Genomic DNA, 6712 nt, shown 5'->3' on the forward strand with positions numbered 1-6712 from the left:
GGCATCCCATACAGGCGCTGGTTCAAGTCCTGGCTGCTCCTCTTCCAATCCAGCTCTCTGCTATAGCCTGGGAAAGCAGTAGAAGATGGCCCAAGTCCTGGGGCCCCTGCAACCACGTGGGAAACCCGGAAGAAATTCCTGGCTCCTGGCATTGGATCAGCCCAGTTCCAACCATTGTGGCCATTTGGGGAGGGAACCAGTGGATGGAAGACCTTTCTCCCTGTCTCTCCTGTGGGGAGCAGCTCGGACTAGACTAAGTTACTGGAATTAAGACTTATTCTATGCATCTGCTCTCCTCTGTGGGGAGCAGCTCGGACTAGACTAAGTTACTGGAATTAAGACTTATTCTATGCATCTGCTCTCCTACAATATGGCGCTGGGAGAGGAGAAAACAGCTTCTACCCAGCTGCCTCCAGTTCAACCAATAAACTGTAGGACTTGCTCCTGATTGGAGAGCAGCGTACTCGGCGTGTGGGCAGCCGAGTTAGGATTGGCGGAGGAGGACTATAAAGGAGGAGAGAGACGGCATGCACCAGGAACATCTATGGGGAACATCTAAGGGAACCCGTGCAGCCCCCGAGACGAGCCGGCCGGCGGTGTGCCGCTCCCCTGCGGAAGTGGGGAATGCGGCCAGGGGGAACTGCCCTTCCACGGAGGTGGAAGGGATAGTAGCCAACCCGGGAAGAACCAGCAGCAAACCCGGGGAGGGCCGAGCAGACGAAAGAACAGCGCAGGGTCCTGTGTCGTTCCTCCACGAAGAGGGGGAGCGACACTCTCCCTCTCTGTGTAACTCTACCTCTCAAACAAATAAATAATAATCTTTAGAAAAAAATGATGGTTTAATTCTCTTGTTTAAGTCCCTTTAATGACATCCTAATACTTTTAGGATAAAGGACTATAAAGATGTTTTTCTTAAAATACAGCTGAATGACTTAGTAGTTGGTAGATCAGGACTCTCAAAATTTCTAAAACAAATTTTTCATACTGAATAAAAATGATAACAAATGGAAATTTATAACAATATTAAGAGATAAAGAATTTTTAAAATGGTATGCATGAGAATAAATATGAAACATCTTTTTTTATTCCTTTAGAAGATACCATTTAATCCAAAAACAATAACATCACATTATGAGTTTTATAACATATATAGAAATGAATTATATGATATAAACAGGCAAATTAAATTGTGGTTTTGCTTAATAAAGGAAACAATGAGCAAAATAATAAAATAATGTTTATATAATAAGAAAGAAAGCAGAAAGAAAAGTCAAACAAATAGAACAAGAAACAAAGAGAAATAAAAAAGAAAAATATAGACCACAATGTAATCACATCAGCATTACATTAAGTGCAAATGGACTCATTAATAGTCAAAATTTGTCAGATTTAATAAAACCTTAGAAGTAAAATACTTTGCCATAAACACAGGGTTTGTCAAATTTTCTTTGAAATCTTTGTCAAGCAAACTGATATGATTTATGTACTACTTATAGTTTAATGAATTTGTGACTTTTATTTCTATTTTTATTTTAATTAACTTTTAATGGATTCAATATGATTAATGGCTAGAAGTCTAAGAGTATTTTGATATTCCCTCCCTATCCCCAACCTCCTTCCATCTATCTTTCTTTCTTTTTTTTAATGTGGAACTCCACGAATGTTTGTGTTGTCCTTGTGCAGGGGCCATGCTAATCTTCTCTGTATTGTTCCTATTTTAGTACATGTGCTGCCAAATCAAGCGGTGTGACTTTTAAAATTTACTTTATAAGCGTGAGGTTGAAGATCTTTTCATGTTATTAATGTTTATAGCCCTTGCCTATTTCGCTACTGTACTTATGGTCTTACTACTTTTTGTTTGTTGAACTCTTTCTGTTGTAGAACCATTAAGCCTTTCACCATAATGTAAATTAAAAATATGTTATCTCAAAAAGTAATAAATAAAATATTATGCTAGAAATTATAATTTCTTTATACCAGAAACATAGGTAGATTGAAAAGAAAATTATAAAAATTATAAATCATTCAATTAATAAGTTTAAGAAAGATTGTATTTTATAGAACTATCAAACAATGTAGATTTCAAAGAAATATATTATACAAAAAATAATAAATGTGACAATTCATCAGAAGTGCACAATAATTCTAAAAGGGATGCATTTAATAATAGGACTTCAAAATACACTAACAAATGTGACCAAATGGAAGCATAAAATAAACAAATCCAAATAAATAGTAATGATCATATATAAAAACTCTCTAAACAATAGACCAAGTTGTCGGAGACTATAGAAGAATTATAACACTATCAACTATGGAACTAATTAACATTTACTGAATATCCTTTCATTCATTGTCAAATAAACATTCTTCCAAGTGAATGTGAAAGTTTCATCAAATCCATTGAAAGCTATGTAAAAATATCACAATGAATTTCAAAAGGTCAAAATGTTGAATATTTCTCTTAACAAAATGAATTAAATAAATGATAAAAATATCTAGCACAGACTAAATGCTTTGAAATTAAATGAGTGCTATTAAAATCCCAATGGATCAAAAAGAGTTGAAAAGTAGAAAATTTTTAAATTGAAAATAAACACCAAAACTTGTGGGATGGGGCTAAAGCAAAGGAAAATCAATAGCTTTAAGTGTAATATCAAAAAAGAGGATAGATATAAAAACAATGTCCATCTTAACAAGCTGATAAAAATGGAACAAATTTGAAAAAAAAAACAGCAAAAATCAGTCAAATATGAAACTAATAATAGAGAAAATTAGCTATCATAGATAGAATAGCACAACCAAAGATGCTCATGCCTTTATCTTTGAAATCCTGAATTTCTTACCATGTCTGGCAAAAGGGACTTTGCAGATATAATTAAGATGAAATTTCTCCAACTCAAGTAAACGGACGTGGCAGCAAAACTAAAAGATACTGAAACCTGAAAAGGAAACAGCTTTACCTTACCAATTTGAGAAGAACAGGGCAATGGGACAAGGATGCAGGCACTCGGGATTTGGGAGGCTCCCCGGGCAGCCAGCAGGGAACCATAAGGTTCCTGGGCAACAGAAAGGAACTAAATTCTGCCAGTGAACTTTTCTCTGGAGTCTGCAGAATAGAACAGGGTTCTGCCAACATCTGGATGTTGGTCTTCTGAGACCAAGCTGACAACCAGGTTAGTCATAACTGACAAATACCTGGTAACACTGACCAAGATTAAAAAGAAACAAAACACAAAATATCAATAGAAAAAATAAAAGAAATAAAAGAAGGGATATTGCTAACCAGTTCTATAAACATAAAAGGGTCAATAAGATAACTTCATGGAAAACATGTCAAAAATTTTTAGAACTTAGGCGGAAAGATGGATTCCTTAAAAAGTACAGCTTAAAAATTGGTGAGCCATATGCTTTGTGTGTGTAGATGCATATGCATATATATGAATAGCCTTATAAACACACAAAAATAGATTTGCAGCTAAAATTTAGCAATAAATTCCAAGCCAATACCATTTCACTTTGTATTAAATTTTGAGAGAAATTAGGGCCAGCGCCATGGCGCACTAGGTTAATCCACCGCCTGCAGTGCTGGCACCCCATATGGGCACAGGTTCTAGTCCCGGATGCTCCTCTTCTCATCCAGCTCTCTGCTATGGCCAGGGAAAGCAGTAGAAGATGGCCCAAGCCCTTGTGATATCGAGAATGACCCCCTAAAATCTATATGAAAATGTGGCCCCTTAAAGTTCCCCAGAAGCGCCACCTGGGATGCCACATATGTTACAGGAATTAGGGTGCCATACGATATCACCATATGCTTATTAATAAATACCCAATATTAATATGCCCAAGAGGGTTCTTACCTAATATTTAGAGAAGAATTCTAAATACCGGCATAAATAAACGAGGCAGCATGGTACATTTTAGGTTTTTATTTAGTGTGAAAGATGCGTAGGAAAGCGAGAGCTCTATCTAAGAGAGAGAGATAAATCTGGGTTCATACCAAGCACCAAGGACCAGCCACATAGAGGAGCATCTAGGCCAGGAAGCCTAGGGCATGTGGCCTGAAGGCCATGCGCCCTGGGGGTGCAGGGCTATAGCAAGCCCCCTCCTGGCAAGAGGCCAGGGAAAACAGAGGGGTGGACACACCGTGTCTGGGCTTTTAACCCACTTCCAAAGGGGAGTGGTTAATTAAACTGATTGGCTGGTGGGCACCCAGGTATGGCCAGGTAGGGGCATGAGGTCGCACAGGGACATGGCGAAGGCATGGTCTTCCAGCTCACAAACCTAATTGATTTTAACCTGTATGCTGCCTACTTCACTTGGGCCCCTGCACCCACGTGGGAGACCCAGAAGAAGCACCTGGCTCCTGGCTTCCGATCAGCGCAGCTCTGGCCATTGCAGCCATTTGGGGAGTGAACCAACAGAAGGAAGACCTGGAGCCGGCGCTGCGGTTCACTAGGCTAATCCTCCACCTAGCGGTGCCGGCACACCGGGTTCTAGTCCTGGTCGGGGTGCCGGATTCTTTCCCAGTTGCCCCTCTTCCAGGCCAGCTCTCTGCTGTGGCCCGGGAAGGCAGTGGAGGATGGCCCAAGTGCTTGGGCCCTGCACCCCATGGGAGACCAGGAGAAGCACCTGGCTCCTGCCTTCGGATCAGCGCCGTGGCAGCCATTCGAGGGTGAACCAACGGCAAAAGGAAGACCTTTCTCTCTGTCTCTCTCACTATCCACTCTGCCTGTCAAAAAAAAAAAAAAAAAAAAAAAAAAAAAAGACCTTTCTCTCTTGTTTCTCCCTCTCACTGTCTGTAACCCCACCTCTCAAATAAATAAATAAAATCTTTAAAAAAAAAGTGAGAGAAATAAAAACAATGCCACATGAACTCTGTCAGAAAATAAGAAAAGGAAATAGCACCCTCCAACTAATTTTATGAAATAAGTATGAACCTGTAACCAAAAGCTGATGGATAGCAATTCAAAGAGAAATATTATTAATCTATTGTTTTGCACACAGATGGGAAAGTATCTCAAAAAACATTAGCAAATAGAATTCAGCAATATAATTAAATAATGTATGCAATGACCAGAGGAGGTTTCTTAACATTCAAAAATCAATGCATGATTCAATATATTAATGAAGTTTTATTAAGAAACAGAACAGCTATGTCATTATCTCCATAGATGGAGAAAATACATTTGAAAGAAATTCAAAATCCATTAACGTTAATCCCTGAAACTGACAGAGAACATCCTTGAATAAACTTCATCTAACATCATAGCCATTGGTTAAAAGCTGAGCACACTTTCCCTAAAATGGAAACAAGGCAAGAATATCTACTCTCAGCCTTCTACTCAACATTTTACTAATCCTGCAGATAGGAAAGTTTTCTTACTGAGGATCAAATACAATGAAGACAGATGGATAAATGGATGGATAGATAAAGACAGAAATTTATTATTAATAATAATAAATCATAATAAACTTATAATTTTAAAATAATAAACTTATTTAAAATTTAAAATAATAAAAAATTATTTATTTTTTATAAAATCTGTATTTTATAATATTAAAATTCCTTTTCAAATGACACAAAATTGAAGTGTTTTACAGTACAATTTCCAGCACATTGATTATATCCAGAATATGATTTAAAAAGAAAAAAAGTAAAAAAAATTTAAAAATGGTTGGACTTGAATAGATAAATCACAGAATAAAAATGTATAAATGTCAATAAGTACCTAAGAGGATTCTGACCATCTTTAATTATTAGGAAAATAGAAATTAAATTCACAATGATCAATCACTTTGCAAGTTATGAACACCAAATACTGGCAAACATGTTACACAAATGGTATTCTACCCCATTCCAGTGAGAGTATATGATAGAACCACTTAACACATACACTTAACATACAACCCAATAATTCCAACCCCAAATATATATAGCAAAGAATTTGTAAAAGACCATTCATGGAGCCGGCTTTGTGGCAGGTAGCTGACTGCAAAGCCAGCACCCCATACAGGCACCAATTCAAGGCCCAGCTGCTCCACTTCCAATCCAGCTCCCTGTTAATGTGCATTTGGAAGGCAGCAGAAGATGGCCCAACTCCTTAGGCCCCTGTCACCCATATGGGAAACCTGGAATAATCTCCTGATTCCTGGCTTCAGGCTAGCCCAGCTCCAGCCATTTCAGCCATTTGGAGAGTAGGCTAACGGATGAAAGATCTCACTGTCTATCTCCCCCTCTCTCTCTGTAACTCTGCCTTTCAAATAATTTTTTTTAAAAAGTGAACATTTATAATATCTTCAGTTATAATAGTCCCAAACTGGACACAACCTGAAAACCCATCAACACAACAGAAAAAAAAAAATACTGTGCTATATTTATTCAATGGAATGATTCACAACAATAAAAAAAGCCACTGATATATACAATAGCATGCTTGCATTTCACAGATATTACAAAAAATACAGATGACAAAGAGCACATATTTTATGTTTCCATTACACAAAGTGTAACAATAGGCAAAAATAATTTATTCCTCTAAAAATCATAACTATGGACGTCTGTAGGAATGGAAATTCTAACTACAAGTTGGGGAAAGAGCTTTCTGGAATGATGGAAATGCTCTATGTCCTTACTGGGATGATTGTTAAATTTGTCAAATTCACTACTTTATCTACTTAAGATATGTGCATTATAAAAATATACATCAGT

The 6712-nt window shown here is 37.4% G+C and overlaps 1 pseudogene; it reads right to left on the bottom strand.

The window, feature by feature from the left end:
* Positions 1–1640: 1640 nt before the first annotated feature.
* On the bottom strand, positions 1641–1741 carry LOC127483048 (U6 spliceosomal RNA; annotated as a pseudogene).
* Between the last annotated feature and the right edge of the window lie 4971 nt (positions 1742–6712).

The sequence above is a fragment of the Oryctolagus cuniculus genome, chromosome 4, assembly GCF_051225735.1.
Source record: "Oryctolagus cuniculus isolate XC-2025 breed Fujian yellow rabbit chromosome 4, ASM5122573v1, whole genome shotgun sequence".
Lineage (NCBI taxonomy): Eukaryota > Metazoa > Chordata > Mammalia > Lagomorpha > Leporidae > Oryctolagus > Oryctolagus cuniculus.